At 36.0% G+C, this 13,400-nt stretch overlaps 1 protein-coding gene across 1 annotated transcript in view; it reads left to right on the forward strand.

Annotated features, from left to right (window-relative positions):
- The first annotated feature begins 273 nt into the window (after window positions 1-273).
- LOC113060533 (leucine-rich repeat and fibronectin type-III domain-containing protein 2-like) overlaps window positions 274-13,400 on the forward strand; it is a 102,595-nt gene continuing 89,468 nt past the window's right edge. The window contains exon 1 of the mRNA XM_026229519.1: window positions 274-1,009. The gene's annotated coding sequence lies outside the window, so the exon portion shown is untranslated. The remainder of the gene's footprint in view (window positions 1,010-13,400) is intronic.

Below are 13,400 nucleotides of genomic sequence, written 5' to 3' on the forward strand. Positions count from 1 at the left end.
CACTTAGAAACAATAGTAGAAAAATACTTTTACACAAGAAAATGATATAATTGTGCTATTTGATGCAGTTTAATGAATAGCTACTAACAATGATTTTATTTATTTGTTTTTATTTATCTATTGGTATAGAAGACATTACATGCTTTCTATGTATTGCAAGTAAGTTAATTGGGATAAATCTGATCAATCTATTAAATACTAATTATCTAGGTTAAGTAAAGGCAGAGATAATCCGTATACTCTCAATTCACGTTGATCCGACACAAACGGACATCCTGCGTCTAAGCGCAGTCAGCCCAGATCGACCATTCGTGCAAAGACTATGTAGCTTCATTGAACGTACAGATAATGCGTAAATCCGGACGCCTTGGCATGCGCCATACATACGTCCGTCTGTACATTATTATGATCATGATAAGCTTCTCGGAGTTGTCCCTGCAACGCACCATGTCCGTTGTGACTCGTTTGTGCCATCTACAGATTTGCACAGCTCTGTAGAGCTTTCGATCAAGGTCTAAACGCGATCGGTGCATGCTCAAAACTGACCTGGGCTCCGCGCAACCCATTCTTTCTAAAACTAGGTTCAATCGCTTTCCTCGGGCTCTATCTGGATATCGCTTTAGATTGTGAAAGGAATTGCTGGTGCGTTAATGGATTCACTGCCAGACAATGGGGAAACAGACAACAACTGAAATGCGGGAATAAACGGATGGCGTTCGGAGAGGAATACACATTTTAACGAGAGATCCGGGATACTTGTCTTGATCTTTATTTAGAAGTCCGTGAGGCGGTTTTCAATTCAACTTGGTGGAAACTACTCAAGAATGATGTGTTAGGACTCGGATTTCAGCGCAGGTCGGTGTGCAAAAAAATGTCATTTGCTATGTTTCTTTGCTTTTCTTTACACGAAACAAGAAAAGAAGATGTGTTGAAACCGCAAAGGCTTTAAAGCGTCTCCGTTTAGAATTAAGTGGAATCAAGGCGAATGGATCCGTTTCCAATGTTTAAGGTAGGTGAAGGGCTTGTCACGTTGATTATTGAGCACCTGATATTTGTAAAATAATTTAAAAACCATTACTAACACATCCGATTACAGTTGTACAACAACTCTGCATTTAACGTGCCTTCTTTAACTACACATAATCCTCGATCCTGAAGAAGGGGTCCTTGCACTCCCAGAATTGTTTAGTTACTTGGGATAAGGAGAGTTGGGTAGATTAAAAATATACAACATGTCCATCATTGGCGTTTTTTCTTTTCTTTTTTTTTTTTTTTTTTTTTAATCATTAGTTGATAATTCAGGTACAATTTGCCTTATTCCAACGGGTTATTGATAATTGCTTGTTTTCATTGTGTTATTTCCAATGCACAAACAGGCAATACACAATTCACATAGTGTTGTAGGCTATATATAGTAAGCTTATGCAAACTGATATCATTTGTACTCACCTGTGTTTATGGGAGTGGCAGTTGAGTTTCTAATCATGGCTGCCTAATTATTCTATTGCACTTGCTACAATGCTATTACAACCTAGTAAAACATATAATTCGCATGCACAGGGTGGCCATCAAGTGGCACAATACCACCCGAGTTCACACTGGCTCAGATAATTATAGTCTTTGCAAGAAAACCTACCACACAAGTGCGCAGGGGAACAGAGGGCTGGGAATTTCAGCACCACGGACAGCACCTTTTGTGCAGTTTTACTTGCTTGTCATTATCTACCAATAGATCACAAAGATGCCACTTGAATGAGAAAACTGTTTCATGGGACCTTAATGAGACTCTCTGGCAGATGTCATTGATGATTGGGAAGGCAAAAAGAGCATTCACCTTGAGGGCCATCTCATTCAGTGTGTCTGAGGAACAGATTCATTAGATGAACAAGCTTCTAGCACAAAGCCAATTTGATTAGGACTCACGTGCACTGCAGCTCTAATAAGTCCCCTCCCTTTGTGTACATGCTCCCAACCTTTCTGAATATAACTGAAAACAAAGGCTGCAGTTGTGAGCAGTAGTGAATTATAACAGCAAATCAAGCCATTGAAGTCTTTAATTAGTGTACTGTCTATGATTACAAAATATAATATAATGTTTAAATAGGTGTTTGCCTCTGATGTAAATAATTTTAATACACACAAATCAGAAGAAATGCCTCAAGATTATACCATCAAATGGAAACCATACAGTCAGAGATCAAACCAATGGTCAACTTTTAAAGTGACTCCACCTCTCAGACAATTAATTCCAATTGGCCCCTGATTAACCTTACATCCACCTTCTTAGCTTAGACCACTTAAAAGGCTCTCATAGCATTGCAGTGGGCTGTACAGATGGTTTACCATCTTTTCATGGGCTACCCAAGCATAGCAGGGCTTGTGCACTTGCAAACACACACACTTCTGCTGGTGTCAGTGTAAGTCTGTTGACGCAAATTTCCCATGATGCCACCATCATTTGTATGCCAGTGTGCTCTGAACTGCTCTGCCTCATTTGTCTTCCCTATTTCTAATGTATGCAGTTAAACAGTTATTCTATAGAAAGAAAAGTAAATGGTGTATCGAATGGTGGTTACCATTTCAGTAGTTAATTCCACAGTTCTGTGATATGTGAGGACATGCGTATGAGTTCATTATGTCTGTTTAAAGTTTTCAGCTCATCTGCTCCTTGCTGTACTGCTCATTTTAAGGAGCTGACATTATCTAGCCTTAGACTGTGTAATCTCTGTCTGTCTGGCAATTATAATTTGAATTCTCAAAAGACAGAGATTATGCAAACTCTGAAAGGGCCCTCCAGAATAAAAGTCTACAATAAAAATGCTGCAGAGACCTCTGGGTTTAACTGACGTCCACTCAATCAGAGGAACGGCAGGCTAGAAGTGCTACCAGCCTAATCTCTGTGACTGGCAGAAAATACTTAAACTGCCTTAGCCCACAAGGGATTAGATATATTTCCCTAATGAACTTACAGTTAAAGCCTCTCACCCACTGGACCCAATTTGACAGAGCCCTCTTTGAAGAATCCTGGACCCTGCATATACATACATCAGTCTGGTAATGAGCATTACACCAGTTCTCGATGATATATTTGCAGGATGCTTATATGTTATTTGTTTGTTGTTTTTAAGTTGGGAAGCACCTACATGCAGGTTATATACAATCATAGGTTTTTTACCAATTGTTTTGGCATTAAATGCAATAATAATAATAATAATACTAATAACAATAATAATAATAATAATTATTATTATTATTAGTATTATTATAAATAAATAAAAAAAAAAAAAGTAAGTTGAGCAAAATTAAGAATTTGGACACTACCTGACAAATTGTTGAAGCTGAACCACTCACACACACACACGCACACACACACACACACACACACAAACACACACACACACACACACAAACACACACACACACACACACACACACACACACACACACACACACACACACAAGCCTGTCCTCCAACCAATACGCTTGTATAGGTCGTTTGTCCAAATCCCTGAAATTCCACCCATCAGAGCTACAATTGTGCCTTATTGAGCATATTAATTGTGCATATTAATGTTTTGTACTCTTTTATTTGCACTCTGATTTGCGTTTCGTGTAGCTCAGTTAGTAGATTATTGTGTTATACCTTGATATGTAATCATGCTATCGTGGGTTCGATCCCAGGAATGGACGTGCACGAAAATTTATATGCTCAATAAATCATAATTTAGCATGATTTCTGTGAGGGTTAGGTTTAGGGGTGGGGTTAGGTGTTGTCATTTGAACGAATAAGCCACCTAGTAAAATATGTAGGAAATACTGTGAGATGTAAAACGCCCACACATTGCATTTAAATAAACGTATGTTTTGATTGGTAATGACGTTATACGTCAATTCATCACGACAGACGCAACGCAATACTGTCATTATTTTTACACCCGCTAGAGGGCGCTTAACTTTAAAACGTAAATATAGGTCATAATAAATTCTTGCACAAACAACCTATATGGTCGTTTTTTGTTGGAGGACAGGCTGCACACACACACACACACACACACAAAACTGATACATTTTAAATTTTTATTTGCACCATTATTCACTAATTATGCTTATGTATTCAGAATAAAATATACAGAATAGTAAAAAAAAATCACAACTGAAAAGGAATAATAATAATAATAATAAATTAAGCATTAAAATGAATACTGATTTTAAATTTAGCTAAAAAGCCCCATAATGTCCAAAAGATTGTCAAATAAGGTAAAAACATAAATACATAAACATACACTGCAATTTCTCAACTGAATTCGGAAAGAGAACAAACCTGCTGTTTAGGGGCCAATCTGAAACAGATTTGTCAAATTCTGTCAAACATGTGTAACCATCTATCATCTTATTATGAAACTAATGTGTCACGACCAATAATACTGATTTTGGTGGCAAACGATTGTAACATCAGAGCTGATAGTATTTGCTGGGTTCTACAGTGCACAGGGACAGATAGTGAGGAAGAAACAATTTTTTTTAAAATATTTTTTTAATTTTTTCAAATCATCTTTACAGAAAATTATGATGGTGATGTAAATATGTTATTACCTTCTGTCTTTATAGTCACATTTAGAAGATTAGAGCTGGACAATTGTATAGTTAATATTTATTAATGATAAAAGCAATCAATATGGAAATATTTAAATAGTATGTCCAACTTTATTGGACTGTGAGAAATTGGGGTGGGAAAAAATTTAAAGTAGATAACACCATATTTAGATTTATACAGTATGTGCATTTTAGCAAGCATATGCAAGAGCGAGTGTAATTGTTTTCTTGAAGACCAAATAATTTAATAGACTCATTGATTGGTGTTTGAAAATGCTCCCAGACATTCCTTAATTACACAGAACAAAAACACCCATTAAGGCTGAATTCACTGAATGACAAATGCTAGCAGAACCTGAGCCTATTATTCTTATGCCCAACCAAAACTTATTTAAGTTTATTTATAAATCATGCCGAACATGTGCTGGCTGACTATGAGAATTTGAAATCTTATGGTATATGTAAGTATATGATATATGTAAGTATGTCATATGCGTCGGGAAACAAGCATAGGGTCATTGTCTGTTGGTTATGCCACAGAAATAAGTGTCTTCAGGATATCAGATGAACTTAAACCTCTGATCTAGTTCCTGATGCTAAATTAGATCCAGTGAGGTTGCCCTCAGCATAAACCATTTACTGGTTTTCACCGTCCATTTAAAAGATTGTGATCACTTTACTTTTTGGGGAAATTAACTGATCTAGTGTCAGATTTGATGATAAAGGTGATGATGAAGAAGCGGCTTTTAAGAGATGATTTCTGACAACGGCAGAATGTAATTGGAGCAATGGCAACTCAGGGACAGTGAATGGAAAGGAGCTAGGCCATGCCCTGCAGCCACACACTGAATTAACGACCCCCACCCCCGGGGACTCGGGGGAGCAGTTCTCATCTCACCGTGAAATATAAGAACATCATTACTCCCACCCACGGTCAGAGGCTCCTAAAGAGATGAGGACTTTTTGCTCACATTCAAGAATGGAATGGAGTCAAATTTATAACTTCATTTGTCCATTTCCCCACCATATAAAAGGGCCTTCAGGCATGTGCTATTTGCATAAATAATGCTAAAATTAGATTGTACTATACTGAGTTGTTTAGTTTAAATAGTATTAATAGTGTTCCATCATTACAATTGGTGTTGGGCATTTAATGTGAACTGTATGCAAATAATATGCATGCACTGGATTTTTGCATTTCAAAAAAAAAGAAAAAAAAAGAAAAACAAGAAAACAAAAAAGAAAATGTGGCAGTAAAAATCTGAGAGGATGTCAGGGAATATGAGGCTGCTAACATATTCTGCTTTTTAGTACTTTGTGGAACGTAGAGGACGTAAAGTGTGTATATGATAGTAATATACACTCCAGTTAATAGTGAGAATAAAATAATATAGAATACAATTAAGTTGTTTATTTTTTTCAGGTTTTTATTTTATTTTATTTTATTTACTGCTTAACACCCCGCTTTGGGTTTGAGGTTTTTAAAAATCTGTAATGTGTATATCCAAGTGCTTTTAAAGTCGGAATGTCGAAATGTTCTTTTTCTTCCCTATTCTGAGTTTTTTTTTTTTTCATCAGTAATTTATTGCATTTTTTGATTGATGTCTTTCGCTACTGCTGTTCTCCAGTTACATGGAAATACCATCTGAGAAGAGATGTCTTTGCAAGTGTAAAGTTAAGTTATTTTATTATTTTATTATTTTATTACAAGGATAGATCCATGAAAGAAACAAAAAACACCTGATGTTCATACATTTATAAGCCATACCTTTTTAATAAATACTGCAATATTCCATAAAAATTATTTCATGGTGACTAAGTTAATTCAGTTCAATAGGTGGCAATTTTGGTACATAGCACCACAGCTAAGACTGAAAACTCTCAAACTCTAACAAAAACTGTTTATCGACATCATATTTCAGTTACATTTAAAATGTCAAAATCAGGAATATCGTCTGAAAGCATTATATATATAACTTATGCTAAAACTATTTTTCAGGTTGGTCCAGATAAATGCATCTGTGTTCTGGACTAAGTAAATATATATATAAAAAAAAACAGCTTTTACATACTTACAGTCTGTATAGCTGCAAACCTCTGCATGTGGTAATGGGAAGTCTTATTCCTTTGTTATATTCCCTGAGGGATCCTTGTGTACTCATGCTTGAGTTCATATTGTCCAGAGCAACCAATAGACTACAATATTTTACAGCACATAGACAATCACACTAAAAAGAAACTGAATGTTTAGACAAGAGGCCAGTATATCATATGTGGATTTATCATCAAGCCTTGGGTAGTTCAATCCGCCTGCATTTAATATTGATATTCAGATTGGTATCAGAGCATGATACACCACATATCTATGTGTAGTAAAGACATCAGATGTTTTTGGACACTGCCTTTCTCCATTATCACCTTCTAAATAATTATAGGAAGGGGAGCTGTAGACTCTTAGGAAATTGTTAAAACAGTTTCGCTCGACAGAACAAAAATGGATAGGTACTTGTAGAGTGGCAGGGCGATAACATTCAGGCTCAGCTGCGGACTTTGACTCTGTGAGGCTGTAATTTAGAAAGGATCCAAGGCTTATCTGTTGGCATCCAAAAAAAGGAAAAACTCCATGGATGTGTCACTCCGAGAGGGAAACATAGCTTAAAACACTCAACCACCCACCCACCCACACACACACACACACACACACACACACACGCATATGCTCTGTTCCAAAACCTAGTGAGCTGCATTACTGTCATTCTAAAGCAGCATTATAACTGGAGTGGAAGCTCATTTGGCGATTGAATTGCAACACTCGCTACAGGCTCAAGAGAAGTGCATGGGAAACTGAACTTACAGGTGCTGGTCATATAATTATAATATCATCAAAAAGTTTATTTATTTAACTAATTCCATTCAAAAAGTAAAACTTGTATATTATATTAATTAATTACACACAGACTGATATATTTCAGATGTTTATTTATTTTAACTTTGATGTTTATGACTGACAACTAAGGAAAATTCCAAATTCAGTATCTCAGAAAATTAGAATATTGTGAAAAGGTTCAATATTGAAGACACCTGGTGCCACACTCTAATCAGCTAATCAACTCAAAACAACTGCAAAGGCCTTTAAATGGCCTCAGTCTAGTTCTCTAGGCTGCACAAACATGGGGAAGGCTGCTGACTTGACAGTTGTCCAAAAGACGACCATTGACATCTTGCACAAGAAGGGCAAGACACAAAAGAGCATTGCAAAAGAGACTGGCTGTTCACAGAGCTCTGTGAAAGAAGTGTACAAGCAATAGGGATAACCGCACCCCTTAAAGGTTTGTGAAACCAATGTGTGTGTGTATATTTGTGTGTGTGTGTGTAACATGTCTGTTTGTGTTTAGTTCCTGTCTGCCTTTATTTGGTTCTGTTACTATTCTCATTTAGTTATCGTTTGTTCTGATTACCTGTGTTGTATTTATCTCGTTTGCTGCTAAGTTTGCCTTCCTTATAAGCCCTCAGTTTCTGTGTTTTGTCTTCAATGAATGTTATTTTTCTATGGTTTTCCATGGCAATTGTCTTAACCATGAAAGATACACATTACAACACTGTGAATACAAGGTATCTTAGAAGTATAAGGAACCTCAGTGGATTTTGGAATAGAGAACTCTCTAGTTACTGGGAGCATTTATAAGGACAAGAAGAAGAGATAATCTTACATTCATGTTAACATTTGAATTTAATGGTGAAGTCTCTCTGGATTCGATTCTGAGCTTAGTTTTTAACAACAGACAGTGCTCTAGGCTAGTTTTTAACCACACACTTAAATACTCACGATGAAGGGCACTTGTGAATTCGGCTGAGAAATGTAAGTGGATAAATGTACTTGGACCTTGGTTTTTATGATGTAGGTTAAATGTAAATTTTTATGAATGATTATTTTAGGTTCAAGTGGTTTGTGTGTAAGGAACTGGAAGCAAGTGAAGTATGGCTGTTTCTAAAGCACACAGTACCATCTGCTGTTAAAAACTAAGCTCAGAATCGATTCCATAGAGAATCACTATACTATTCGTAAAATTGCAGAATCGACACACCCCTAGTATGACTTGAATAAGTAAGCGATTTATTAGTTGATGTCTCAGTTTTATTTATTTACTTATTTTAGAAAATAGATAAAATTTTAGCTGTAGGGTTAACATCCTGCTGGTGTGGATGTGGTGAAAGGTCACTGGAGTGGTTTAAGGGTTGCATATAGGGAGTAGTAAGATGATTCTCTGCTCAAGGACACAGACAGGAACATCTCCATTTATTTTCATGTCAAGAGCCTCTGGGTGTTGTCTGTTCTGAAATACACAGAGATGCTGTATTCTGCATGCAGAGCCTCTGCAAAGAAAACTGGCTCTCTGGAGAGCTGGGTTTGTCATCATCCTCCAAGTTTGAGGAGAGATGAGTTGGGCGCACTAATTAACTCTTTATATCATATGATCTGGTGGGCGTTGCTTTTGAGGAATCCGGTACACCGCTGATAAAACAGCTGTCTGAAAATCTCCAGAGTGGGCCCATGCAGAGCTCCTTAAGAACAACCAGTTTTGAATGTATTTTGGTAGAACAATTTGGGTTATGTGCCTTTCAGAATACACTACTGGCAGGCCAAAGAGGGCAGAAATACTGCCATGCACAGCGACATAAATCTCCAGGCACCCTGTCTGGGACCAGAACTAGTAACTTGACTCTTTTAAACAAAGTGTTAAAACACCCATATGGCATATAACCAGTGCTGGGCAAGTTACGCTGAAAATGTAATCAAATTAATAATGACTGATTACTCCTTTTAAAAGTAATCACGTTACTGTTCTGATTACTTTATTTCAAAAGTAATGAGTAATTCAATTAATACATTTCTAGCATACACGCTGCCGTATAAATGTTTGTTATTAAAGCATCAACATTCACAGAACACTGCTATTTTTATCTTAAGCAAGCGGCTGCTGCCTGCATGGCTTGGCAGAGCACCAGCAAAGAGCACTGCATTTATAATCTCTAAAAGACATCTCAGTTCTTCGCCATCTCACACATCTCTTTCATAACACAATAAATATAAGCATAATGAATATTGCATAATGTTTACAATTTGTGTGTCATAATGAAAGGATTCGAGAGCACGCAAATTTCAGCACTGCATTGCTCAACGCCGCAAACACGTGTAACTTTAGCCTAAATAGAAATGCTGCATTCACTTCCGCCTGCAAATTGTTTACATTTTATATTAGCTCATGTTGCTTTTGTGCAATAGACAAATAACAATTTGATGTTATTTTATAAATTTATAATGCGTTAGATTACTCTGTTAATAAAAAAAGTAATCAAATTACAGTAACGTGTTACTAAGTAATGTGTTACTGCAAAAAAACTGCATATAACTATTTTCGCAATGAGCCAACACCATGAATAGTTTTTTTTTTTTTTTTTTTTCAGGATTCTGTTGTAGTTTGAGAGTGCAGTATAATATTATTGAGTCTCTACAGTAATTTAATACTATTTCTATATTGAGAGGCTGAAAGGGATTATCGATCTTCTCTGTCTGAAGCTGAACGGACAATCCAGAAGATCAATATCTCTAAGAAGCTTTGCTGAGGTTTTTGGGTTGCTATCATAGTGACCTACATTTCAGTCACAGGGTGTGCCTTGTGCATTGGATAGCAGCACTGTTAATCAAGAAAGAAAAAGAGAGCAACTCTAAAACGAGTCCAGTCACAGTCATACTGAATTTATTGAACTGCCAACAGTGAAAAAATTCAGTTGTTATTGCTTCTGTTGAGTCCACTTGGCTACTTGTGAAGGGCTATTAAAGACAACAAAAAACAGATTTAACTGGCGTAATGTGATTCATTTTAGATTGAAAGACTACTCATGTGGAAATAATTTAGTTGACATTATCTGGAATTTGATTGGATCTTAAGCTGGTGAAACATGTTAGGCTGTAATATATTAAATAGTATATATATATATATATATTTTTTCCTGTGCAATCTTGGTTGTGTCTGTAAACAGTGTTGCTAAGTAAGTGGTTTTCCTGAGGAATTGGGCTACTATTACAGTGTTGCTTCTAGTTGTTTAATAGTCCATGCGATAAGCAGGAAGTAGAGTCAATTTCAGTTTCTTGTTGTTGTCATGGCCTTAAAGCCAAAGTTTATAAGTTAACAATGTGTGGGTTGATTTCCTGAAAAATGGTGCTTTCAAAAAATTGCCTTTTCTCTCATCTGCCAGGTGAAAATTAATCCAGTTGCTTATTAAAATAGTACACTCTCCTCATGTCTGTAGCACAAACAGTGTGGGATGAGTTAAAGTTGGCATAAAATCAAAATGTAAGTTATTTTTCTAATGCATGCTATTGATCTTATTGTGAACAGTTTACCCATGATTATAAAACTGTTTTTTTTTTTTTTTTTTGACCTTGTAATCCTGCTAACAAATGGAAGGTCACATTAGCTTATTACTTTCAGATCTTCTCTCTCTTAAATGTACAAATCACAGTTAAATATTAAATATACAAATCACAGTTTTCACAATCCAGTGAACAAAACAATCCAGTGAGCACATTTGAGTCAAATTAATCCCAATTAAAAGAACCAAAGACTTAAACTACTTCAGTCTGTGTGCATTTAATTTATTTAATACACAAGTTTCACAATTTGAGTTATATTACTGAAATCAATGAACTTTTTTGACAATTTATTGAGATGCATGTGTAAAATCTTATCATTGATTTAATAATATTTATCTACCAATAATTGCACATATCAAACAGTTTTAAATAATGCATATCAACCTAGCATTTGAAAACCACAATGAAGATCATAATAAGGTAAGGTAAGTAAACTAAAATAAATAAATAATAATAAATAAATAAAAAGTACAGTAGCATTCTATGTTTATTGAATTTGACAACAGGATTGGACACTGAGCATTCTGCAATCCACTAGCCAATCACTGTTTTTCATAGAAGGCAGATTTAAAATTACACACATTTGTTAGCCCTGCCACTGAGATGAAGGCATTCAAACAAAGTACAAAAGACTTATCTTGAGAAATAAAATCTTATATGCCACACCACTGAGAGACAGTATTCTTCAATGGGACTTTAATTGCTTTCCAAAAGCAGCTTTACCATTGTGGTTAAATAGTACACTTTAAGTAGACAGCATTGATTAATAAGGAGTTAGAGACTTAAATAAAAGCTTAGAAAAGGATTACTTGTCAAAGTATGATTAGTAGTATCTTATTCATTAGAGCTGTATGCAGCAGTCAAGCAAATAAATTAGTATCATATTTATTTATTTATTAATTATTTTTTCATGATCACATGGCCATGCTGATTCCCACAAAAAAAAAAAAAAAAAAAAAAAAAAAAAATGATTTAGAGCAAAGAACAGTAACGAAGTGCTTCTGGCGTCTGTAAACATAAATGTACACACAACACCAACAAGCTCTCACAACGAGTATTGACACTGTCAGTCACAAACATGGCAGTCATGTAGCAACAAAGGCTTGAACAGTGTCACACATAAACGTGCATACGGCAGAGAAGTCGGCTCCTCTGTATTCTGCTGCCATCTGGCATGTGTCTCATCTCAAAATTGCAATTTTTCGCCTGCATACTCCATAGCCGCCCATCTGAACGTAGCATGTGCCCTGTTGAGATGTCAGTCATGCAACCGTGATGGCAAACAATCTCAAGGATTCGAGTGCCACTCCAGTGATCACTGATGGCTGGCAGTCCATCACTGCTGCCACAGCAGACCCTGTGCGACTGATCGATTCAGCTGGACTATGCTGTTACATGGCTTTCCCACAACTACAGATGCATATCCTAGAAAGATGTTTTCATGTATGATATTCACTGAGGTTTGATCTGGAGTTTTGAGGTTTGTTGAGTTGTTAAGTTGCCGTCTCTGTGAAACAGTAAAGGACTCAAGCTGCCTTCACCCAAATTTACAGCCTTCTCCTTGCAGGCTTTTATGAGAATGTTACTTGTCCCAATAGTATGCCTTGTTGTCTAACTTTGTCACAACAGCAGAGGTGTTGTGAAATGAAATGAAGTTGTGCAGTTGTCATCATCATCTTTGACATTCAAAGAGATGTTAATTCAAGCTAATGCATCTTTTAACATCTCCTACAACTGGCATTATCAATTATGAAATAATTGTGTTATCAGTTTCAAAGGGATGAAAATATAGAGTGCCGATTTTCATGCTCCCCTCTTAGCGAGATACGTTCTCTTCTCGTGTGATGTCAAGTGATTTATTTCTCATTAGCGTCTCTTTCAAAAAGCTCCATATTCAGCAGTGTGATTCATTTGTCTTGGTGCCACACCCCTACGGCAAAACCAATTAGTTGCAAAAACAATTCAAAAGAACTTCCTGCTACAACGCTAACTAATAAACCATCGTGACCAGCTTGCAGTTTTCACTAAAGTCTACAATAAAAATATCCAACTTTCTCATCAAATATCTTCCTCAGTTTGTATTCCATGACAGTAGCTAATTGTTATAATTGCTATCTAAAAAAAAAAAAATAGTGATAAGGTACAATAGCCTATTAAAAGTTTTTATAAGAATAAAAGAGTTTGGGAGCACCTAGCACAGCACACAGTGTTTCTTCTCAATTTTGTTATTAGTATTGTACATTAGAGTGTTTTGTGTTGAAACTTCTATTATTTGGTTGATCAAATTGCACACTAACACACTGATAGCTACAAAAAATATGATTATTAATAACTTGTTTAATCACACTTTTTTAAGTTCAAGTTCTCACTA

This window comes from Carassius auratus, chromosome 42, assembly GCF_003368295.1.
Source record: "Carassius auratus strain Wakin chromosome 42, ASM336829v1, whole genome shotgun sequence".
Classification (NCBI taxonomy): Eukaryota; Metazoa; Chordata; class Actinopteri; order Cypriniformes; family Cyprinidae; genus Carassius; species Carassius auratus.